We start from the raw sequence: 27124 nt of genomic DNA on the forward strand, positions 1-27124 counted from the left end.
TAAGAATAATTATTCTATGTCAGAACTAGGTTAATATACCTTAAATCGCAGAAAAATAATGATTAAAATTAGTTTTGGGGCAAAGATTTGGGTCTAGTTTGATGCAGGTCGCACAGGAATTTTTTGCATAATCGCAAACAAAATGGGTCTGATTACAGTAGGTAGCCATTTTAGCACGGTATGGTCATGCTTAGCGCGGTTCTTGAAAAATGAAAATTATTATTTTAGAAAATTGACTTCAGAATATGGTAACTTATATTTTATTAGAATTTATGGGAGTTTTCTGGAATTTACTATGCATGTTTGGGTAGGTTTAGATGGCATTTTGTGTGAAACCTGACTTTATGAATTCTTCTGTTCTACACTTGATTCTATAGAATGTTGTTGTGTTGATTGATAACATTATTATCTGGTGATTGGTGTGGGGTTGAATAAGATGAGTATGATGTGTATGTTGAGTGTTGATGTGACTTTGATGAATACATGAATTATGATGTTATTTTTACTAGATGTGGTTGTTGATTTTGTGACGTTGAGCATTATGCATTCATAGCTGTTTACGGTGATTTCCGGTAAACAACTGCTAGTCCTACAAACTATAAATACACTCTGGTTACTCGCAGGATCGACTAGATTGATCCTAGGACATAGTCAAAGGGTTGTCTTTCAAGATAATTTGGTTCATAGTCTTTGGTCTTTTGTTTCGCTTTGAAAACTTGGTTATGGTACGAACGTATATATAACTTGCGAAATAAACTAACAAAGTACACAACTAAAAATAAACTTGATATAAACGTAAATAGAAATTTGACGAAGATGTAAAAGAATATAAGTTTCAGAAAGATAAAGTGCGAGAATGTAACGACTTAACGAATGAAGTAAAGACACTTGAATCAAAAGAAAAACCAGGCAAAAAAGTAAAGGAAATTAAAAGACATTTCGATTCTGTAAATAGAAATACAAACATATTTAAAGTGTGGTGTCATACGTACATTTCTTAGCGAACTATTTCTCTTAACATTTGATACTTGAGTAATTTGTGAGTGATTTGTACAAAATGAACACCCCGGATCCTGATACTAAGATCCTTATTTATACTAATTCGACCCTAGCGGTCCTACGCTAATAAAATGCCACGTTGCCCACATGTATATGTTTCGAATTCCTGGAGTGCCATTTGTCCTCGTTGGTTTAATCAGACTATTCGAAATTCAAAACCTCCCACACGAATTCTATTTCGATACGTGGCAACGTGAAAATGCGAGAATGCAGCGAAATACTTCAAGTTTCAGTACTCTTGTATTTCAGAAAACCATCTAAGTCTTAAGGACAGCCTATCTCGATTCAGCTTCGATTTTAGGAATCTTCATCATAAATAACATTCTCGGAAATGGCCGTCGAAAGCAATTTTCTTTCCGAACCTTAAGTCTTCGAAAAAGCATATTTAACAATCAAAATATCCGGCTAACAAATTGCCCCCATTAAATGTCTGTTTCGGAAAGATGAAAGAAATAGGCGTTTCTTGCTATAATGAGATTTCAATATCTTCATATTTTTTTAGATCCAAGACTCTGACTAACGTCACAATCATTTATGACTCCTCTTTCTAATATGTCTTGTCATTTTCAAAAAATGTCTCTTCAAAACGTGTGTTCCCACGTTTCATCATTACTTATGATCATTGCTCCTAGATACTAGGAGTAAGGCTAATAACTGTTCGACCGCCAGACAAATGAATCAGCTCCCGACGCGTGTCCCATTAACCTTTAGTTAAAACCTAAAAGTAATTTGAAAAGTTCTTATTAAACCTTTATATACCAAGGTTTTACCATTCTGGATTCTTTCTTCTTCACACAACATTGTTTCTTCATCTTCCTGAATGCAAACACTCACAAAAACCCCTTTCTAGGTTTCAACTCTATTTCTTGAAGCAATCCACTCATGGCGTCTTCCACCGTTCAAAACCCATCACCGGAAACTTCAAACGCTTTTCAACCCGTTACACAACTTCAAAGCCCTACACAAGTGGGAAATCAGTAGTACATTCTAGACCCAAACCTAGAAGAATCTCGCACTATTTATGCTTCCCAGGTAATCATCCCTTTTCTTCTTTCTGAAAAGACTCATGCTTTTATGACCTTTGATTTTAGGGTTGGCTCCAATTTTGCACTGATATATGTCACCTTCTTTCGACTCTCGTCTCCAAGATCTACTTCTTTGAGTGGGTCTTGAGCTAACATCTTTATATTTGGTGCCATTGGATCCTTTTCGAACCCCAAAGGTTCCTCATCATAAATTGCGTCTAATCTTTAACTTGCTACTTCGCTTGGAACCTGTTCGTCATTGACGTCAGGTGGTTGTGGAATAAAGTGTATCCCAGGGCCTGGAACCTCTGATTCATTCTATATGGCTTCGACAACCATGTTCGATAGTTTGGCCTCAAGAGCCGCTTTTATTTTATTTTCGGCTATATAAGTGTTGAATGCAGTATAGGGCAAGCAACAGAAAAGATTTGGAAATATTGATCCGGGAATTATCGTCCACAGAGATGGAGAGATGCCATTCAATAGTTTCTATGATTTCGAGCTTTGGATTGAATGAGAAAAAAGTAAACAAAGATATAGACAGGAAAAGAATAAACACATTCTTAGAAGAGAAATAACTTATCAGGAATGTAAGTATACCCACTCTTCACAAACATACACTTACCAACCCGTTATACTCAACCTACGATACTCATCTATGTCATCACGTATCTCTCACATAAGCGTCCATCTCTGGAGCACAAACGAGATCATCTCACAACTAAGGTTATCTCTAACGCGAAGTCGCGAGAACATCCGTATTCTCGCGTCGGCGATCTCTCGCGCGCCGCTCAAACACGAAAGCATTAAGTACAGATACCCACAGTGAATGCTAGCTCTAAATCTATCTCTAGAGTTCAGAACCAACAGATTATCATCCTAGATAAGGATTCAAGAAGTTTATCTCTAAAGCACCCCAAATCCCCAGCATAGAGCAAAAATCCAGGATAACATCAACACAGATTCGTAAAGCAAGTTAAACATATCATTATAATCGGTAAATATACATAAGATTCAAGTAAATATACAAACAAAATCCAACCAAAGAGAAATACACAAAGAAGAAGAGAAATGAACCGAAAATCTCCCGGTTTGTCAGCTCCGTTCGACGCTCAATCCACCCCCAATCATCCAAATGCAACCTCCGAAGTTGTTTTCTAAGCTAATCTACCCTAAGAATGAAGGTTTTATGATTTGGGAACAATTACCCCAAAACATAACCTAAAAATGTGATTTTTACCCCTATTTAACGATCTGATATCTGTCATGGTCGCTCAGCGGAGGTACTCCCGCTTAGCGGCTGACAGCAAAAGTGAAATCTTGTTTTTGCCATAAGTTGAGAACCGTAACTCCGAATTGCGCCCGATTCGAAGCGTTGGAAAGCTTATTCAATTCTCTATCCAATAATGAATGAATGGAAACCAAAATGATGATTTTTGTCATCCTTATTTTGAGTCTTTGGAAGTCCGCTTGATGGTGGCTAAGCGGGCTTTCACCGAAATTGCAAAATCGAAGCCGTGCCTTTGACACTTTATTCCTCAAGGCTCCAGTATGCATGAATACCTATAAAAACAAAGAAAAAACTATCAAATGGTATAAAAGTATATGAAAATACAACTATTCACAAAGTATACGTATTTATACACAAAACGGGGAATTACTCAAACGGTATTAACAAAAGTATCGATAAGTGCCACTATTTACATACTCAAAACATCGACATTTTGGCACTTATCAAACTCTCCCCAACTTGAAACTTTGTTTGTCCTCAAACAATGTCAAATAAATCAAAGAATCAAAAGTAATAAACCAAAGAATTGTGAATCAACAAGTTTTGAAAACCAAAAACAAATGTATGGCTCAATAGAAAAACGTATAAACAAAGTAAATACTTACCACTATCCTACAACGACAACATGTAAACGAAACGCATCTTAAGTACAAAAAGCATACAAAACATTCTAACACAATACATGCTCACTTCATGAATCACACCTAGCAAAAATTCATCAATGGATGAATAACACACAAAGGTGAAGGACTTTTAACACTCATCCAACAATCTTGCAAACAAAAGATTAAATTATGCATTCATCCAAAAATCACATTGAAGATATAAAAGCAAGAATCACAAGGACTTTTCAAGGTTGTAATGTGGCTTGGTTAACAAACAAGGGATAAGTCCTAAGGCTAATCGAAACAAAAACTTGCCTAAACCTAAGGGAGTGATCAATCCACCAAAGATTCAAACAACACAATTCCGATCAAACTTCTTCCTTAACCACAAGTTTCTCAAACCAATCACAATACTTATTAGCACAATTATTCACTTCTCTTTTCTTTTTCTTTTTCAAAACTTTTTTTCTCTTTTTTTTTCTTTTCTTTTCACTTTTTTACTTCTTTTTTTTCTTTCTTCTCAACCTCATAGCAACAACCACATAAGTAGCAACCATTTCTCTCCCCAACTTGAATTCAACCACACCATCATATGAATACTCCCTACTTTCTAAGGCAAGGTAAAAATTCATACCAAAAATCATGGTTGAGGGTTCAAGAAAACAAAGAATCAATCATCCATGCAAAAATGAGAACTAAACACTCAAGGATAAGCATTTAGCAAAAACAACATGGATATTGACAAAAAGGCTCAAAAGGGTTAACAAATGATCACACACTCACAAGGTGAATTGACTATTTGGTTTTGGTAGTTGTGCTCAAAATGAAACAAAATGCCTTGATCCTTTTCATGCTTTCATAAAATCAACATAAACAAAAGATTAAGCATAATAAAATCCAGTTAAAACAAAGATTGTGGCCTCCAGCATATATGAATAATGGAAAGCTTCCTCACATTTATGGTTTGGGAACTAAAGTGATTCAATCAATAAGCAAGTAATGCAAAAGAATGAATTGTATGGTAATTGTACAAATGAAAAGTTTCCTAAACATGTTATGCTATAGAAAGCGATAAATGAGTACCTTGAATGATACAACTTCAAAAATAATATCCTACCATACATCCGCAAGTTGAAACACTCAAGCTTTGGAAAATCACCTCAAAAATCTTCGAATTACCGACAAAATTTAAGTACAAACAACCAACAAAAGAATTAGAAAAACAAAACTAATATATACTACTAATTAGCCTTGGTGAAAGTGGGAAAAATAGTGAACCAAGTGGAATGGGAACCCCACTGGTACAAAGCAGGAAAACAAAATTTTACTGTCATCGCTTAGCGGAGCTAGGCTCGCTTAGCGGATGACAGAAAAACTTGAAAAATCAGAACAGAAACAGCTGTTCCAATTTTCTCCACTTCACCTAAATACCTCATAAACATAAAAATAACCAAAACTTTACAACCGTTGGGGTGCCTCCCAACAAGCGCTTGTTTTACGTCATTAGCTCGACGCCTTTATTGTTTTGGTGTTTGGAAAGTAGCTTTTTTTTCGTCATGCCATGGTGACGTCTCACCGCACAAGCCTAAAGAAAGTTTCCTAACCAACCACTCAACAAACTTTACGAGTACAAATATATACAATGATCAAACGAACATAAAGGAAAACACAAGTATACAAATATGTACATGAACAAACACATATATACAAACATGAAACACATATAACTATTAACATACACAAAGAGAAAGTTGGTGAATGTTGGATTCACAAGTTGAAAAGTGAAGATTTGTTATTAAAGAGCTCATCCGAGATCAACATGTTTCACCAACATTCACCAATAAAAGTATACTTATATGTAACATATACAAGTAAACTTATATGGTGAACATAAACAAGTAAACATGTACAAGTAAATATATATACAAGTGAAACTATACAATATATACGATATATACAAATCTCAAAACCAAAGAAACTATTGCGATGCAATTCAAGCAACCATCCCCGGCAACGGCGCCATTTTGTTGAATGCAGTATAGGGCAAGCAACAGAAAAGATTTGGAAATATTGATCCGGGAATTATCGTCCACAGAGATGGAGAGATGCCATTCAATAGTTTCTATGATTTCGAGCTTTGGATTGAATGAGAAAAAAGTAAACAAAGATATAGACAGGAAAAGAATAAACACATTCTTAGAAGAGAAATAACTTATCAGGAATGTAAGTATACCCACTCTTCACAAACATACACTTACCAACCCGTTATACTCAACCTACGATACTCATCTATGTCATCACGTATCTCTCACATAAGCGTCCATCTCTGGAGCACAAACGAGATCATCTCACAACTAAGGTTATCTCTAACGCGAAGTCGCGAGAACATCCGTATTCTCGCGTCGGCGATCTCTCGCGCGCCGCTCAAACACGAAAGCATTAAGTACAGATACCCACAGTGAATGCTAGCTCTAAATCTATCTCTAGAATTCAGAACCAACAGATTATCATCCTAGATAAGGATTCAAGAAGTTTATCTCTAAAGCACCCCAAATCCCCAGCATAGAGCAAAAATCCAGGATAACATCAACACAGATTCGTAAAGCAAGTTAAACATAACATTATAATCGGTAAATATACATAAGATTCAAGTAAATATACAAACAAAATCCAACCAAAGAGAAATACACAAAGAAGAAGAGAAATGAACCGAAAATCTCCCGGTTTGTCAGCTCCGTTCGACGCTCAATCCACCCCCAATCATCCAAATGCAACCTCCGAAGTTGTTTTCTAAGCTAATCTACCCTAAGAATGAAGGTTTGATGATTTGGGAACAATTACCCCAAAACATAACCTAAAAATGTGATTTTTACCCCTATTTAACGAGCTGATATCTGTCATGGTCGCTCAGCGGAGGTACTCCCGCTTAGCGGCTGACAGCAAAAGTGAAATCTTGTTTTTGCCATAAGTTGAGAACCGTAACTCCGAATTGCGCCCGGTTCGAAGCGTTGGAAAGCTTATTCAATTCTCTATCCAATAATGAATGAATGGAAACCAAAATGATGATTTTTGTCATCCTTATTTTGAGTCTTTGGAAGTCCGCTTGATGGTGGCTAAGCGGGCTTTCACCGAAATTGCAAAATCGAAGCCGTGCCTTTGACACTTTATTCCTCAAGGCTCCAGTATGCATGAATACCTATAAAAACAAAGAAAAAACTATCAAATGGTATAAAAGTATATGAAAATACAACTATTCACAAAGTATACGTATTTATACACAAAACGGGGAATTACTCAAACGGTATTAACAAAAGTATCGATAAGTGCCACTATTTACATACTCAAAACATCGACATTTTGGCACTTATCAATAAGCCGAAATCTTTTCGAAGAAAACTGACTCAGACATATTCTACGTCTTCGTCCCAGCCAGTTGGCCGTGTTCCTGGTAACCCTTCAATGGGTTCTGTCTCTTCTGGACCCTCCATTATTTCTCTATTCCAGTGGAATCCATTGGGGTGAAAGGATAAATAGTACATAGCATTTTTATTTGGAGAGTATATATCTTCTGCTGTATGGCATGGTCATATGTTAGCTAGCTTTCTGTCAAAACTGGTTTTGTTGACTTGATTCACTTCAACCATATAGTAACTTTGGTCTCCTTCTATGTTTTCAACTATTCCGTCTTCTATCTAAATAGTTAACCTTTGATGCATTTTCGAAGGCACGGAAGCAACCCCATGAATCCATTCCCTTCCCAATAAAAGGTTATAGTTTGCCTTTGCTGGTATCACCATGAACATAGTTGGCCTTGTGACTGAATCCACAGTTTGGTTTACTTGGACAACTCCCAAGGTATGTCCTACTTTTCCTTCATAGTTGGACAAAACCATATTATGTGGTCTTATATCATTATCAAACATACCAATCCTCTTCAGCATATATTGGGGCATCAAATTTACTGCTGCCCCCCATCAACGAGGACTTTGTTAATGCCTACATTTTCAATTTTGGCTCTTATGTTAAGAGGCTTCAGATGATTCCTCATGCCTTGATCAGGTCTTTCTAAGAAGGCATTCTTCTCCTCGACAGCTCCATTGTTTAGCACATAGTAACACACTGGTCTATGTTTCGCCATTTCTTCTTTGTCAGCTTCCTCGCAATCTTTGACTTTTGTCTCTTGGTAAAATTCATGGAGAAGGACTGACACCACATTGCAGTTGAAATTTATAGACGACACTCCGTGTGAAACGAAATCATTAGTCATAATGTCGTCTTGTTTCCAAGGACTAGACTGCATCTTTTCCTCTTCTTTTCCGTTTTCAGAACTGAACAACTTGCATTCTACAGGAGGTTTATCCGACTTTGCCCCTTGCATTGGGACTTTGGTGCTGCTGGATTCTCCAACATCCTTCGCCTTGGATTCTTTCTGGGCTTTCTTCATTCTCTGGTGTCTCCTCCATTGAGATATGGACATTGGATTCCTAGCTTTGTAATTCTCAAGCCTATACATTTCCTGATTTGACGTCTGTAATTGCCTTCTATAAGCCATTGCAGTTCGTCCACCTTGATCCCAGCTTCGCCATTTGTTATTCCCCGTGCCAGCTTGTGTCTATCTATCCATGGGTACTTCTGTGGGGAGTTTGAATGTCACTTTGCGAGCCTTGGGATGAGGGCTATCAGGCCTTATTGATGGTGTTCTATTATCGAACACATACATGTTAGGATTTACTCCTTGAACATCCCAACCCGTAGAGAATGATATCCTTTCAAACGATTCCGCCATTAGATTATCATATACTGCCCCACATCTGGGACACATAATGATTTTTGTCTTTGCCTTATGACATTGAACCAAGAAACTTACAAGGCTTTCTCCAGGCCTTGGGTAAAACTTCAGCAACTTTCTTGCCTCCAGTGCCCCTGTATTTTGTTTTGTTGAGCACCTTGGACACATTAGCATCCTTCCAGCATTTTTCTCGTGGCACCTCCAGAGATAATCTTTCAAGCTTTCATTTGCCCTTGGATTTGCATAGTTTCCTTTTTCCCTTTCTTTCACCAAACACTTCTCTAGCTCCTGGATTTCAGATAAAGGTTGCCCAACGTTCACCACACTGACTCCTGCTGGGGGAACTTCAGAAATTCTTATCTGTTGGAGCTTCACCCTGAGGTCTTCAGTGGCCTCACTAGTTTTCTCCCTAAGACCTTCAGTGGTCTTTTACTTGAATGCTTCTTCAACATCAGTATTGAAGATTACATTGTTGCTTAGGCCCTCAGTAGCCTGCTTTCCTGTCGAAACCATCTCCTGTTCTGCGATGTCAACTTTAGACACATCCACCATGTTGATGTCGACTGGTTCCGCATAGTTGGTGTCAAAGACATTGAGGGGATCAACATCAAACTTCATGTTGTTATTTCCTTTGTCAGCGAACTTCAAACGAGCAACCGTGATAGCATTTTGAATTAGATCCCTGAAAAGAAAGCATTGTGAGGTTTTATGGCCTAAAAATCCATGATATTTACAAAAACCTCGTTTCTTCCGTTGTTCCAACGGAGGAACTTTGGAATTAGGAGGCACTATCATCTGGCCATCTTTTACTAATAAATCAAAGATTTCGTCACACTTGGTAACGTCAAAAGTGTATATTTTCTTTGGGAATTTGTCGCTCTTGTCATTTTCGACAGGATTTTTCCCATTAGAAGGGGTGAGTAGTTTACAAGAGTACGGAGGTGCTTCTTTTAATTCAGCCAAGTCTATTTCGACTTCTTCGAAGCTATATGAATCCTCGAAGGTTTCACTTTCATCATCTTCAGCCTCGATATATGCTACTTTCTCCTTCTTATAGTTCTTGTTTGCTCTGGCCTTTTTAGCTTTCAATCGTTCGACTTGTCGAACTATATTTGCCAACTGGGCCATATCTCTCAAATATTGAGTATCCAACTTCTTTCTAATTGAATATTCCAAACCGCCTGCTGCCATTTCGACTAATTCATGTTCCAGAACAACTATGAAGCATCTTGATTTCAGTAAACGGAACCTATTCAAGTAGTCATCTATATGCTCTGTGAATTTCCTCTTAATGCTAGCCAACTCTTTCAAACTAATCTTGGTTTGTCCCATGTAGAATTGTTCATGGAACATCCTTTCTAAGTGTGCCCAAGCATCTATGGAATTTGGAGGTAAAGTGGTGAACCACGTAAATGCATTTTTTGTTAACGAACTAGGGAAATATTTAATTCTCAAATTCTCGTTTCCCACTAAATCACCAGCCTCTGTCAAATATCGGGCTATGTGTTCCATAGTTGATTCACTAGTATCCCCTGAAAATTTTGTAAATTTGGGTACTTTGGTACCCCTTGGCAGTTTAGTCTGCAGAATATACTCCGCTATGGGGGAAGTGTAATTTGGACGTCGAAGTACAGTATTAAGGCCATTATTGGCCATAATTCATTCAATCAGGGTGGTTAGGTTATTTTCTGTCGCCATATTGTCTCTCCTAACCCTGTGTAATACTTCATCTGGATGTTGGTCCCTATTAACTAAGACTAACCTAGGCTGCTCTTCGGGAACTTCCTGTTGACCAGTATTGGTCCTTCGGTTCTGTTTTTCTAAATCTATCACTTGATTTCTTTCACCGGGTCTTTGCCTAGATGGCTGAACTAAATCTTGAACAGGTGTCAAGATTGGTTGGTCTTCTCGAACGGTAGACTGGTTATTCCTTCGTCTAGTAGACATTCGAGGGGCTCCAAAGAAATCTGCCATATGCTCTGTCATACCCCAAAATTTTCCCATCTCATTCCTCTTATTCAAACTCATACCAAGGCACAATGCTCAAAGACACCTCCTCCTAAACAATGGTTCAAGGAACTAGAGTTTTTGTTTTTCTAAAGAAAATGAATGGATCAAAGGCTCCAATGCATCTCATATGGCTTATGATGTTTCAAACTATCTCCATGGAAAAATTTAGGTCCTAATTCCAAGGTTGACCACTCAATTGCTCAGAAAGTCAACAGTCGACCAGTTTGACCTAAAAGTCAACTGTGGTCAAAGTATAGTCACAACTCCTGATTTTTTGTCAACATCCTTATTTTGAAGTATCATTCACCATTTGATCAAGGATTGATCATGGTTCATCAAGAAAAGATCAGAAATCAGCAAATTCAAAAGTTTCTAAATTAGGGTTTTTATATGAGAAAGTCAACTGAACTTTGACAGGCCATAACTCCTACATGGAACATCATAAATTTCCCATCCAAAGCTCATTTTGAATGAAATTGAATTCTCTACAACTTTGTCTCTCACATGCCAAGTCTAAAAATGCTTCATTTGAGAGATATGAATCAAAAGATTATAGGTCCTTTTCAAAAGTCAACCAAAAGCAGTTTTTTGTCAAAGCCAATATCATCAATATAAAATCCTCAAATGGAAAAAAGTTCCCAAAGTGGCTTGTATAAGACATCTTGAGGTTTCGAAAAAGTCCTAGAAATCCTCCATATCTTAAAAATTGAGGGAGATATGTCTTGTCAAAGTTGGACAATTTCAAAGAAAGAAATATGAAAAAAAAAGTGGTTCAAAATAGATTTTATTTCAAACAAGTCCAATATTTTTTGGCCCAATATTGATCTTCAAGTTATTCAAGACTCCAAATTCAATTACCACGAATTTACTTAATTTATTTGATTTATTATGGATTTTTATTCATATTAAAGTGGTTAAATTCAAAACAAATCAAGAAAAATTCAAAGATTTGATTTAGCTAATCATTCCAATCATATTCAATCAGAAAATAACATATATTTGATGAAATTTTCGTGAGAAAATCAAATTGGTATGATTGGGAGAAAATTGGCCACATTTAGAAAATTGGCCACAAAATCATTATTTTTTATGATAATTTCTATTTTGATTTAATTGATTAAAAATAAAAACATTTATTTTAATTGATAGTTTTATTTGATTTAAATTGATTTAAATTGTTTAAATGATCTAATTAATTATAAAGCTTTTTATTAATTGATAAAAAAAACCTATTAGGGTTAGGTGATTTAATCGAGATTTTATTTTCGCCGGCTTAATTAATTAGGTTGAAAACCAATAATTAATTAATTTGGATTTTTATTTATTCTATTAATTACAGTTAACTTGTACCCTAATCAGGGTTTACGGAGATCATTCCTACACTGAAATTTTCCTTTTTTCCTTTGTGCAGTTTTTCAGGGTTACCATCAGGGTTCGTTCGACTACGCGCCCTATCAATCAAAAGCAAAGTTCTAATTCTTTCTTTTCTACTGATTTAAATGTCATTATATTTTACTCATTTATTTTTTCCTTATAAATTAAAATTAGGGTTTACTTTCAAATATCAATGAACTCCTCCTACACTCACCCTTTGTCGTTTATTCTTCCTTTTCCAATTTTCAGGGTTAACCAACCAGTCAAAGCTCAAATGTTCGGTAACCCTAAAACTTGTTCTCTTTTATTTTAATTATTACTTGTGTCAAACTTATTGCGCTGTTGGGGTTTCTGTTCTTATTGCTTTTTCTCCCCCATCCCCATGGCTTATTATGTAACTGTTCCTGGACTGTATTGTGTAGCCTTGAAGGCACTTAACATTGTTTATATTGTTGCGTGGTTAGTAATTTAGGGAGTGTAACCTCGAACTGAACATAGAATCACTAATTTTACAAGATAAATGTAATCGAAGTTAACCACGTGATTGTGCACCCACACACCTTTTATGGTAACCCCTCTTGTTGCCTGTTGCCTGTTGCTTTGTTGCCTTGTTGCCTTGTTTTTTTCAGCGCAAAATATCCAAGTCCCTTGAATACGAGGATACCTCAGCGATGTTGCCCTCGGTTCATTCTTAAGATCATAAGTCCCAATGATGCTGCCTTCGATACGCTAATATGATCTCGTCCCTCGAAGTTGCATAGGAAATGCTGAGGTGTCCTCTGGTTGGCTAAAAAACAATGGCTATTCTGATCCTTCCCTTAGATTACCTGCCCTTCTATGGCAGGGGCAGTCTTGTGGCGAACGATGATTCGACGACCCTTTAACCTCCAAATAAAAGGACTTCCCTACCCTCCTATGGTATGGATATCCCTGAAAGGCTAAAAGAACATTTTTCATCTTACTAGGTAATTTGCCCTTAATTGCATGCTCTGGTTTAAAAATCTTTTATTACACTTCTTCTTGAGAAACTTCAATAAGGCTACGCTCATTTACGAGCTAAAGTCCTTATTTTCTTCTTCTACATTTCTAAACTTTTGGTTTCTGAAAGAGCAAAGCAATTAAGATCCCATGGATAACCATGGATGCAAAGGGTTCCTCACACCTTCCCTTTGCATAAATTACCCCCCGTACTTAGTTTCTTTTAAAAAGGTTTTTTTTCTGTTCTTTTAGCCTTTCATTAATTTGGATAAAATAAAAGTCGGTGGCGACTCTTGCTTACCGTACATTTCAAATAAAGTCAGTTCACCGTATTACACGCCCTATTTGTGAAGATATCTTTTGATACGTTTCTACAATATCCTGGTTAGTCCTGGCAATATTTGTTACTAAGGGAGAAAAAATCGAACCCATTTCTCGAGCAAGTACACCCACCATATCGTGCCTAAATGCTACTTGATTATTTGTAGTTAAGGTAGGCATTTGGCCTGATGGTCCAGGGTTTTGTACACTTCGACCCACTGAACCGGCCTTAGGCGAAGATGTCGACGTACCAGGTTAAGTGTAGGTAGGTCCGGCACCTTGTAATCCTGCCATATATGATGGTGGCATTACATAAGGGTTCCAAGGTCTCCAACCCTCAAATGTTGTTGATGGCCTCGGGGTATGTAATTGACTTGCAGAATTTTTCGAAAAATGTGGTATTTCTGTTGTGCCTGTAAAGGGAGGCACAGTAGTCGAAATAGATACAGGAATTTTTCCTGTTGGCACTGACTTATTTTCGGGCATGGCTTGGGAACTACTTACGGCCACAAACCCCGTCGAAGTGGGTATCTCCTGTGCTTCTGGCATAGAAGTCGAAACATTTGTAGTACTTGCTACTACTATTCCTGGCCCTTGTGGGGGATCTTGGTTTCCCCTTCCACTGGTCGAATTGACCATTTTCTTGTTGTACCTTCGTTTAGGAATCGGTTGCGCACAGTTGATTAATTTACCACTTATAAGGTTCATACAAGGTCTTGATATATTCTAAACAAAAACAAATAACAAATTAATGACAAACATTTTGACACTGTCCCACTGGGCGTGCCAATTTGCTTACGGTGATTTCTGGTAAACAACCTCTAGTCCTCCAAACTATAAATATACTTTGACTACTCGCAGGATCCACTAGATTGATCCTAGGACATAGTCAAAGAGTTGTCTTTCAAGATAATTTGGTTCATAGTCTTTGGTCTTTTTTTCGCTTTGAAACTTGGTTATGGTATGAACGTATAAATAACTTGCGAAATAAACTAACAAAGTACACAACTGAAAATAAACTTGATATAAACGTAAATAGAACTTTGACGAAGATGTAAAAGAATATAAGTTTCAGAAAGATAAAGTGCAAGAATGTAACGATTTAACGAAAGAAGTAAAGACACTTGAATTAAAAGAAAGACCAGGCAAAAAAATAAAGGAAATTAAAAGACATTTCGATTCTGTAAATAGAAATACAAACATATTTAAAGTGTGGTGTCATACGTACATTTCTCAGTGAACTCTTTCTCTTAATACTTGATACTTGAGTAATTTGTGAGTGATTTGTACAAAATGAACACCTCGGATCCTTATACTAAGATCCTTATTTATACTAATTCGACCCTAGCGGTCCTACGCTAATAAAATGCCACATTTCCCACATTCATATGTTTCGAATTCCCGGAGTGCCATCTGTCCATGTTGGTTTAATCAGACTACTCGAAATTCAAGACCTCCCGCCCGAATTCTATTTCGATACGTGGCAACGTGAAAATGCGAGAATGCAGCGAAATACTTCAAGTTTCAGTACTCTTGTATTTCAGAAAACCATTTAAGTCTTGAAGACAACCTATCTCGATTCAGCTTTGATTTTAGGAATCTTTATCATAAATAACATCCTCAGAAATGGCCGCGAAAGCCATTTTATTTCCGAAACTTAAGTCTTCGAAAAACCATATTTAACAATCAAAATCTCCAACTAACTATAGCATAATTGTAGGACGAAAGTCCAGTGATGTTGTAGTACCTCGGTCCAGTGTTAGCCTTAATCCCATTGTGTGGATTGAGTGCATTTTGTGTTGAGTTCCGGTTCCAAGCGAGAATCGATCCTATGGTGCGGATCTTTGGAGGACGGTGACAGAGTCATCAGTGATGAATTGGTACCACATGCATGAGTCCATTGTTGTTGTATTGCATTATTGTGATGATGCCTGATTTGATGATATTGATTAATTGTGATGTGGTGTATCTAATTGATAATTATGATTGAATCATAAAATGATGATGTGAATATACGATGATGTGCAGGAGTGGGTAAGTATGCGTATTTTATGGATATGTTGTATCAGTATATGTTCGGTAGACTATTTGTATTCGACTACTATATCTATTCTTTATGTCTTACATAATGATTATGAAATACTCACCTTTTCTGTTTGAATGTTGCCTCCAAGTGGGTAACGCGTAGGTAATCAGGAGTAGTTTGTTGAAGTTTGAGGATATTTTTATGGCGTCCTTTTACCTTTGTTTAGGTTTGAGGGGAAGTCTTGCTTTGATACGTAACATCAGGGATGGGGTTGTTATGTTTTAAACTATTATGTTTTCTTTGAGTATTTGAGTTGATTTACATTTTGATGTTGATGCTTCGAGTTATAACTCATGAACCACGATGTTCAGTTGATGTTTATGAAGTTTATTTAAAGATGTTATAGATTGTGAATTCCGCTGCGAAGTATTTGACTAAATATGTAGAGTTTTCATTCGATGTATGTTTTACAATTGATGCAACCCGTGTTACGGAGTTGGACTATTGTTAGTGGTGTTTTTATGATGATGTGACACCCTTTTTGGTGATTTTATTTGATGTTAATTCGTATTATATTGCGAATGTTCCTTGTGGGTTAGAAGGCTGTTACACCTTGTATCTTCTTACAAGACTTACTTCATATGCTATGTCGGGTCTAGTACAGACCATAGTTTACATCAAACAACCAACTATATTAGCATATGGGATGCTATTCATATAGGCTCTTTCGACATCAGTACTGGAACACTGATCAATACTCAATTTGAATTGAGGGTTTGTCGAAGTCACAACAAGCTTTGAATTTGACATACCAAACATGTCGAGAATCTTCCGTAGGTATTCCTCTTGAGATAAGCATAACTTTGACTGCTTTCTATCTCTTTGAATGCCGATCCCAAGGATCCTGGATGCAGCTCCCAGATCCTTCATATCGAAATCCTAATTGAGTTTAGACATCACCCTCACTACATCTTGGACATTGTTACTTTCTATGAGAATATCTTCCATATAAAGCAACAAAATAACAAATGAATTTCGAGGTCAAAATCGAAAGTAAACACAGTGGTCGAGCTGACTTCTAACGAAACTTATGCGTGCCATGAACTTGTCAAATCTCATATACCAATGTCGAGGAGATTGTTTTAGTTCATATAAAGATCTCTTTAGCTTGCACACATAATCTTCCTTCCCCTTTTCGACATACCTGTCAGGTTGTCTCATCAAGATTGTTTCATCTAGATCACCATACAAGAAGGAAGTATTAACATCCATCTTTTCCAGTTCAAGATCGAATGGTGTCGTCATGGCAAGCAACATTCAAATGGACCTATGCTTCACAACAGGAGAAAACACATGATTGAAGTCGACACCATCTTTCTGAGTGAAATCCCTTGCGACCAACCATGCCTTGTGTCTTTTCGATGCCTCTCCTTTGATTCCTTCCTTAACTTTGAAAATCCATTTACAGCTGACTAACCTTGTCCCAATAGGTTTCTTGATCAGTTCCCAAGTGTGATTATCATGAAGAGATTTCATCTCATCATTCATGGCCTTCAACCATTCAGTATTATTTCGAATCCTCATAACTTCCTTATAGTCTCTAATTTCTTCGTCTAGAACCTACATGCATAGATTAAGGTATAAGCTATAAGCTATAAGATCTGCATACCCAAGTCTCTGAGGTGGCTTGATGACTCTTCTCAACCTATCTCTTGCTAATAGGTAGTCATCGACATTTTCATCAACTTCCTCGGCATCTTCTGCTTTTTCTTCGACTTCATCTAGGATATGAAATTCAGCATTAAAATGCTCCAACATTCATTTAAATCTCTCCAAAATTCATTTAAATCTCTCCAAAATCGAAAGTAAACACAGAAGGGTTATTAAATACCGGAAGACCCCAAAATTTAACTATAATTTCGGTGGTAAACGATACCAAGCAATGATGTCGCAGATAACTCATCAATGCTAGGAGCGTGAATTAATACATTTATCACTGCCAAGGGACTAATGTGATAAGAAAGTAACTTGTTACTGCTTGGGGACAAACGTAACAAGGTGAAAGTTGATTTTGATAATTGAGAATGTGATTTTGAAATTAAAATTTGAATTGATAATTAAGACTTAATAACTAGGCTATGAATCGAAGATATACCGCCTAGTGTCTATTTGATTTTGATTCTCCCAGCGGTTATGTTTGTTCTTTAAGCTTTGGAAATTGAACACTGAGTGCGTATTAGCTGGTAAGCATGCCTTTGAGATTTTCCACAGTTTTCTTAGGCATGTATGATTGAATGCAATGCATGTATGCATGTTTGATATGATTATGTTCGATGTATGATGCATGATATGTATGATTGATATGATAATGTTATGAAATAAAATGATGTGATGATTGATGAATTCAATTCCCATGTTATTTGAACTGCGGAACCAGTGCTTAAGGTTGGATATCAAAAGGGAACTAGGGATAAAAATTAGCTTCCAAACGGGAATTGGAACATTACCAGATGAGAACTAGTTACCAAAGAGAATTGGATTTTAACATAATAGTCAGACGGGAACTGACTACCAAATGAGAATTGGATTTTGATGTGACAATCAGATGAGAACTGCCTACCAAACGAGAATTGGTTTAATGCAACAGTCAGACGAGATCTAACTATCAAACGAGAATTGGATTTTGATAGCTTGCCAGGCGGGAATTGGGCTTTTAAAATGATGTGCCAGACAAGAACTGGACTTTACACCAACATGAGTATGGTTACTGGAATAGTATCAACTCGGTGGCCATGAAAGGTGAAATGAACATCAAGGTTTTTAAAGGATAACTTACTAAATACTTGGGACTAACATAGCAAGCTATATCACATAATCTCATATTTATTACAACCTAGAGGATAAATAAGACGAGTGTAGATAATTCATTGTCGTTTCGGGACAGACACAACGAATTATATCGTAGTCACTATGTACTTACCACAACCTAGAGGGACAAGTAACACAGATCATATAATTCATTGCTACATAATGAATTATAGTGTAGACTCCTTTATATCTATCACGACCTAGAGGATAAGAAATAACGAGCTTGAACTCTATCCTGGTGTTTAATCCAGTAGAGTTGGGGAAAGATGGAAAATTCACTTGCCACATCCTAGAGAGCAAGTCACCAACCTCTTATTTATCTATCACAACCTAAAGGATAGATAAAGCTAGTGTTTAGCTAAGATTAGATATTATAATTACTGCTGATAATTATGCATATGCTAATTGGTAAATGTTCTCATCAAATGTTTGCACCAAGCACCAAATGTTCTCACCAAATGTTTGACCAACATTTTGCCCCAAGCACCAAATATTTTCACCAAATTTTTGCACCAAGCACCAAATTTTCTCACCAATGCTTGCACCAAATTTTTGCACCAAACACCACTACTTCAAACCATGTAACTCAAGATGTGGTTCATTCTTCACCGGTGCCAAATCCTAGAGAGTCCACACAATTTGTTCAAGACACTTCTCATGCTTCATTGAACCATTCAACACCAATAGATTCATCTTCAACTCATGATATCCCACAAGAATCACCAGTCCTTCACAATGTGTTAGGTGTGAGTCTAACATACATTGGTGTGTTCAAGTTATAGGTATATTTCATATCTACTTGTAATAGTTTTAAGAGGTAGTTTTTTCTTTTGACTATCTAAATATTTTGATTTTTGAAGAGTTTAAAAAAGTCATCAAGAAGATTAAGATCAAGGTTAAGGAAGTCAATAATTTACCCCAACGAATTGTGGAATTTTATGCACAAGGGATTGCATATGGCGATGCTCAAGCGGTACTCGCGGGATATTGTAGTTATTTGGCAATTTGATTGCAAGTTGTTTCCTATCAACTTTTTAAGGTGGTCAAGAAAAATGGGCATTCCTAATTTTTATTTTGAAGAATGTTTTCAATTATATTTAAAGGTATAAGCTCTATGTCTATATAATTCTTATTTTCAGAATTTTTTTATATATTTTAATATAAATGATATAAAACTATCATTAATTTTCTTTGTAGCCTCGATTTTTATTTAGGACTTTCGAAGCACTTGCAAAACGATATTGCAAAATCAATATTGGTAAAAGTGGGTTACAAATAGGCAAAGAGTATGGGAAGAATATTATGATACATCTAAAATCAGAGAGGAGATAATTAGTAACTCTCCAAAAGGTATATACCAAATTCAATGGGCTCATTTTGTTTATTATCACTTAAAGCTAGAGACACAGGTATAATTATTATTACTATGATTGAATTATTGTTTGTGCAGATGTTCATTTGATCAATGTGGCATATCTCTAACTAATAAAACTTTAAATGGTGAAAATGTTTAGAATTTAGAGTTTTATTAATTTAGATAATCCTAACATTTTCATGCAAATTAATTTACATAGTAAAGTTATATAATGGAGGAATTAATCTAGTATAAATTTAGATACGGGAGGAAAGGTGTGTTTGGTTAACTTAATGAAGTAAATTAATCAACTTTATATTGTCAGTTTGAAAATGGTACCATGTTCGCTATAACTAGTTAGAAATTTAAATTCGTTCAAAGTCGATTTAGATCTGATTGAAAATTGTTTCACACTACGCCAAATTTAAGTTTTAGAAGCGCAGCTACGAAAGCGCTTTTGCCCAAAAGCGCTCTGGTAGGTTTGGCTAAAAACAAAATTAAAAATCACGCTAGAAAAGTGCTCTTATAGGTGGGGGTAATGAAAGCGCTTTCTAAAAGCGCTCTTATAGGGGGTGGGTATGAAAGCGCTTTCTAAAAGCGCTCTTATAAGGGGTGGGTATGAAAGCGCTTTGTAAAAGCGCTCTTATAGGGGGTGGGTTTGAAAGCGCTTTTGAAAGCGCTCTTATAGGGGGTGGGTACAAAAGCGCTTTTAGTAATAAAGCGCTAGTATAAAGGGGCATATGAAAGCGCTTCTGAAAAGCGCTCTGGTAGCCCTTTTTAAAATTTTCATAAAATTAAAACACGCTATTTCATTCAGAAACACAAAACATCCGTACTCGTCTTCTTCTTCCTCTCGCTCACGCACACTCTCTGCTTCCTCGCTCTCACTCCCTCCGCTGTGGTCTTAGCCACTCCTCCGTCCCTCCGTCGTCGTCTCACTCTCACTCTCAAACCAACTAGCCGCCGCTGCCGCCGCCGCTGCTACGCCGTTCTGTGGGATTTTAGGGTTTTCTTGGTCAAAATCAACATCTTCTTGCTGCTTCTGTTCAGGTAAAGTCTTCCCACTATGTTGCTCACTATTTGCTTTCCGATACACACTACCTATGAGTTTCTTTCATCGATTCTAAATTGTATAACTGTAATCAATGTTTCTGGGTTGGTCTTCCATATGAATTGCAGTGTTATAATTATAAGTTTCTGAATTTAGTCTTCCAAGTAGTTTTTTGTTCTAAATTCTAAGGCTGACACTGATATGTTGTATAATTGTATGAATATTTTTCTTCATTTCATAACTTCTACTAATTGTATGGATAATTTTGTTTTTAACTTCTAAGGCTGACACTGATATTACACTGATATGTTGTGTAATATTAACTCTTGTTTTCGCAAAATAGTAGTTTTGTAAAATTAAATTTGAATAGAAGCTTAAACCATCATTAGTCCATCATCTAAAGATTCAAATCGTAAATCTATTAATCTAGAATGAGAAGATGGTAATGTAAAAGAGAACACTCTTAAAGGAGTGTTCTTAAAGCATTATTTTAACGTAGTATCTAAATGAAAAGCTAGTAATGTCAACTGTTGAAGATATAATATTTAATGAAGATTTTAGATGAAAGGAGTGTTGTTTAATTGTCAATCATAATTTGTATGAAGCTATAGTTATAGAGTCATAAGAGAGAGGCCAAACTAAGAATTTACATAAGTGTTACGAATTTGAGAATTCCGACAAGTCACGAATTAGAAAAGAAATTATGTCTTATAATTATGGCAAGGTGGGGTACATAAAAATAAATTACATGTTCCTCAAAAGTCACTATGCTTCTATTGCTTGCTTCTTCTTCTGGATACAGGCTCAACTCTCTATCACTCACATAAGTTAATTCTTCCGATTTCTCTAAATAACACGATATCACGATAGAGGACGGTTATTGTATTTTGAAAGTTAAAGAAGATGTTTGTGTTATTTAGCTAAATCTAAAGGGAGTTGAGTGTATTTTCCTCTTTATTTTGTTAGACATTAATGCTGCCCCGTTATGAAAATACATGCTAAATTGTTGTTTTCTCATGATATATAATTGCTCCACCTTGATTTCTCCATTTGTATGACTCGACTATGATTTATGGTCGTTTTCACGACGTTGTTTTGACATGCGTAGTTGCTGCCCTGGTTTCTAAGTAGTTGTTAAACTTTGATTTACCTTGCGGTACTATGTATCTAGAATTGCTATAACATCTGGGTGATGATTATTTTTCAGGGGATATTAAAGATTTTCTAAAAGAATATCACTAGAGACATCAAATTAGCTTACGGTGTGTGGTTCCAGAAGTTTCTGAATTTCTCTAAAGGTAATTAGTTATTCTTTTGCTAATATAAAAATGTATGTCAAAATAATATTAATCTATTCTTAATCATTGTAGTTTGTGCTACAGTTTGCATATAGTTCCTTCACTTTTATGATATTTGTATTTAACTGCATCGTGTGTGTGTGTTTAATTTTACAGTTACTTTGAAGTCTCTGGTTTCTATTTGTACAACGCCGATTCAAACCTACCCATCTCCCACATAAAGTCTAACTCAGGTTACTATCCCTTTCTTCTTGCTTATAGTTTGTTATTTTCTGCTTATAGTTTATTGTTTATGGTTCTATTTAATATCAATTTAGTGTCTCTCAACCAGTTTTTTGGTTTGTGGACTTATATTACCTTGAAATAAGGTAATGTCTTCTTTAAGAAATCGGGTATTCTGATTAGGTATTCTATTATGATGATAGCTATTTATTATCTTGACAGAATTCCTTAGTACCTGATAGAGAAACCAAGAAGTTTTTGTTTAGCTCAATTAAGACATGGATAAGACATGGATGAATTCAAACCGATTGTCGAAAGAGTACGAGAAAGGGGTATGGGAATTCGTTGAGTTTGCGGTTGCACACTCCAAAGACCCGCTTCGAATGCCGTGTCCTTGCTTGGGTTGCTGTTATGGGGGTAAGGTTGACGGGAATAAGTTGGCATCCCATTTACTACGGTTTGGAATTGATAGAAGTTATACATGTTGGACAATGCATGGTCAGAAAAGTAACGGGAATGCTGAGTCGAGTTGTAATAGGAAGTATGCTTCAAACGACGATTGCACAGACACATACGATTGCGATCGAGTCGAAGAGATTGCAGAAGCGCTTGAAGAAGATCTTGAGGATTGTCCCAAAAAGTTCGAGAGGTTGGTAAGCGATGCAGAGAAACCGTTGTATGATGGTTGTACAAAATTCACAAGATTGTCTGCGGTGTTAAAGTTGTACAACTTAAAGGCGGACAACGGATGGTCGGATAAAAGTTTCACAGAGTTATTAGCCCTTATGAAAGATATGCTACCAGAGGATAATGTTCTTCCCAATCGAACGTATGAGGCCAAAAAGATGTTGTCCTCTATTGGCATGAGCTATGATAAGATACATGTCACACGCTCGCGAAAATGAACAGAGTCGCCACCAATATATTTATCCCATAAGGGAAAGGAATATCAGAAAACCTAGAATAAGGATAAGAGAAGGTCTTGCGACCAGGGATAAGGTACGGGAGTCGGTTACGCAAGGGGAAGGTGCTAGCACCCCTCACGCCCATCGTACTCGATGGTATCCACCTATGTTTGTTGCTATCTAAAGGGTGTATAAATCTAAAGCTTAATTACTAAGGGAATGCATGCAAATGAAAGAAAAGAAACACGGGGAAAATAAGGTTTACAAATAATTGTGCTCGCTTAGGCCCCGCGACCTAATGCCTACGTATCCTTTTCAGGAATCAGAGCGCCGTAGTTCGGCTCTTTAGTTTTTGTTTGTTTTTGTGTTTTTTAGTTGAACAGTTACATTCACACTCCGCTGCTCGACCTCTGGAGTCTTAAGCTGGGAATGGAGCGGAAATAACGTGTCCGATTAAGAGAAAGAGTGCCCTGAAGGCAAGAGAAAGAATGCCTCGGAGGCAAGAGAGAGAAGAGAGAAAGTTGGTTTGTGTTTTTTATGTAACTTCATGTTGAACAAAACCCAATACAAGGCTTCGCACCACTTCATCACTTTGTTTAGGTCTGAGCCTTTATTAGATATTTTAGATGTTTTTGATTGGTGATTTTTAAGGGGAATTAATCTGCGAGTTGAATCACATAAAAATGTATAATGATCGAGAAGCAGATTAGGGAATGAATCCCACTCACTTCTATCCCATTATGTGATGTTCGAGAAACAGATTAGGGAATGAATCCCACTCATTTCTATCCCATTAGTTAATGTTCGAGAAACAGATTAAGGAATGAATCCCACTCATTTCTCTCCCATTAAGTAGTGACAGAGAAACAGATTAGGGAATGAATCCCACTCATTTCTATGTCACTAAGTGATTGAGAAACAGATTAGGGAATGAATCCCACTCATTTCTCTCCCATTAAGTAGTGATAGAGAAACAGATTAGGGAATGAATCACACTCATTTCTATGTCACTAAGTGATTGAGAAACAGATTAGGGAATGAATCCCACTCATTTCTCTATCACTTTCTTAATGTGATTCGCCTCTCTATTTGTTAATGTTTTAATGTTGAAAAGAAAAAGAAGAAGAAAACTAGCTTAAGATGAATAACTAGCCTAAGTGTTATGAAGGGAACTTCTAAGTCCTAATGTTGTCATGGTTTCTACCTAAAGTTAGGAATTAAAGAGACATGAAAATAAAGTCACAATTAGAAGTCATAAGTAAGATACATGAGCAAAATTGAGAATGATATAATGGTACCAAATTATACACAAGCATGAAGTAACAAGTCAAAATATAGTACAAAATGAAGTAAAATACTATTGTTTTTTATATTGATTTTTATGGGAGAAATGGACTCTAATTAAGCAAAAAAAGAATTAAAATGATTAGTCTAACAAAACTAATATTTTTTATGAATAGTTTCTATGTCTAAAATTGTATTAAAGGTCTAAGAATTAATAGGAGAAAAATTAGCATTTATCATCTAAAGAAAATTGATAGAAATCTAATTAAACCTAAACTAAGATGTAATGGAAACAGGGGGTGTTTGACTAAAATGATGGTGCAACAAGTAAGGCGAAGGCCTACTGGTACGGGCCCAAAGTGAGTATTTTTGTTACAGATCTTCTCTAGCCAAAAATGGCAGCGCTGGGCCTCAGGGGGCGATTGAATGAATTCGTGGCCCAAAGATTTTCCTTGCATTGATCCATTTACCATTATTATGTTCAGATTTTAATAAAATATAAAACAGATTAATTAACTGAATAATAACAAAAAAGGGGAAATTAGGTTTATAATGACGATTCATATTCCTCCTTAGACTCTCTCTTTCGTTCTCTCACAACCAAAATAGTCGCCGGAAATCGCTCCGCCGCGCCGGAGGCGGCGGAGCTCGACCAAATCCCTAATTGGAGCTCTATCCTCACTCTATGGTCTACCCTGAACAAAAATCCGGCCTTGATTTCACTCGCGTATGGCATTAACAACCTCAAATCGGAAAAGGGATCAAGAACCCTAAGTGTAAAAAATCAAGCATAGGAGTATAGGAACGAATAAAGATTGCATTCAAACATGTATCAAGCATCACGAATCAGTATCAAACAAGCTACGAAGATGCAGTAAGTTAAGGCTTACCTGGTAACCCTTCTTTCTTTTGTTTTTTTTTATTTCTCGGTTCCTTCTTCTTCTGTTTCAATCTTCTTTTTTCTTCTTTGGTCTTATTCTGCAGCTTTTTTTGTTGTGTTCTTCGTGAGTTTGAGGTGAAGATTGTAGGAAGCTGAGGTATAGCTCTACTCCATTGAGTCTCAATGTGAGACTTCAATGGAGTTTTCTGTTTCTGAGCGCATTGTGAGGGGTTGGGGGAGATGAAGATGATTGAGTTCAGAGAGAAAATGAAGGAGATTGAGAGAATGATGATTGAGGTGTATAGTGATGATGATGATGATGAAGTGAAGAGAGTGTGGTGGTTATGGTGCGTGTTGAAGAATTGTGGAGTTGTGAAGTGAAGGAAGAGTTGTTGATTGTGGAAGCGATGATGAATGAAGCTGGGTGAAAATGGTGGAGTGTGTGAGAAAGAAGTGGAGGGATCGAGTGAAGAATGAGGATTGAAGATGAAGAAAAAATGGAGAGGAAAATGAAGAATGAATGGCCCGAGCTTTGAATGAAGGAGGAACAGAGTATATATATGTTTCAGGTTAGTCACCCTTCTCCATTTCTTCTGTTATTTTCTGTTGAGATTCAGTTAGGATGCTGTTAGGCTTTTGTAACTGACTTGTTTGGTAGTTATGAATCGGTTAGAGAATTGGTTAGAAAATTCTGTTATATGCTGTTAGTGGTTAGTTAAGTTCATATTGTGTTAGGGAATTCCCAGGTTTAGAAAACAGTTAGGAGTGAGTAAATGTGGGTTAGTTAAGAGGGTTTGAAAGTCAGTTAACAGTTAGTATGAAATTAGGGAGAGGCTGTGTTCAGTTTATGGTTATTTTGAATGTGGCTGGGAATTTGAATGTATGTATTGATGCTGCTGTGTTGTGAATGGATTTTGGTTTTGTGAATACAGGGCTATATATGTATTTATGCAGGGTTGTTCCTTTTTTAGTGTGAATGGTTATGTGTGTATGTATGTTGGTTTTTCGCTGGTGAGTTTTGTTTGGTTGCCGATTGCAGGGACTGATTTTCTTATGGTTTCCTTTTTGTAGGATCACATAGAAGCTTGGTGGAAGCATGAAGATGAATGTACTCAATACATAGATGGAGGAAAGTGGTCCTCAAATCAATCTTCTTGCAGCGACAATAACAGAAGTGGGAGTACTAGCAGTTTTCGTTGTGGGGTCTTTTTTGTATAGTTTTCTTGTGTAGTACTTGTAATTTGATATGAATTTGACTTGTAATGCAGTTTGACATATAATACATTATTTCCCCTTGTAACAACTTTCTTTTTCTTCCATTTCCAATTTCAAGTCTTTTCTCCATGTGTTGTTTTTCAAATGAGTCTTGAATGAGTATTTGGATAATGATGGACTTGAATGTGTAAGTTTTGAATGAACAGTGGAAAGGAAATTGAAATAGAATTTGAATCGATGCTTGCGTGAATATCTTTGATGATTAAACCCCAATCCTCTAGCAATTTCAATAGACCTCTAACTCACTTCCATTCATCAATTTAGCTCAAACTTGTATATCCAATTCCATATATTAAGAGATGATGCCTTGTTCTTGAAATGATTCATTAGCTCCACACAAACTCAGGTTAAATTTAGATATTACATCCCATGATTTGATGAGGAGATTCACAAATCAAATCTAGACTTCCAACCATGATAGATATAGAAATGATTTGGATCAACCTTAAATGGAGATGAGAACCTCAAAACAATAGTAAACCCAAACTCTTTAAAGTCCTTGATCCCGT

At 36.4% G+C, this 27124-nt stretch overlaps 1 long non-coding RNA gene across 1 annotated transcript; it reads left to right on the top strand.

Annotated features, from left to right (window-relative positions):
* The first annotated feature begins 21548 nt into the window (after positions 1-21548).
* Positions 21549-22613, top strand: LOC131656313 (uncharacterized). The gene is made up of 3 exons (XR_009300063.1): positions 21549-22049; positions 22206-22282; positions 22494-22613. It is a non-coding gene; the product is annotated as an uncharacterized LOC131656313 (long non-coding RNA).
* Positions 22614-27124: the final 4511 nt, after the last annotated feature.

The sequence above is a fragment of the Vicia villosa genome, linkage group LG3 (assembly GCF_029867415.1).
Source record: "Vicia villosa cultivar HV-30 ecotype Madison, WI linkage group LG3, Vvil1.0, whole genome shotgun sequence".
In the NCBI taxonomy this organism is placed as follows: Eukaryota; Viridiplantae; Streptophyta; class Magnoliopsida; order Fabales; family Fabaceae; genus Vicia; species Vicia villosa.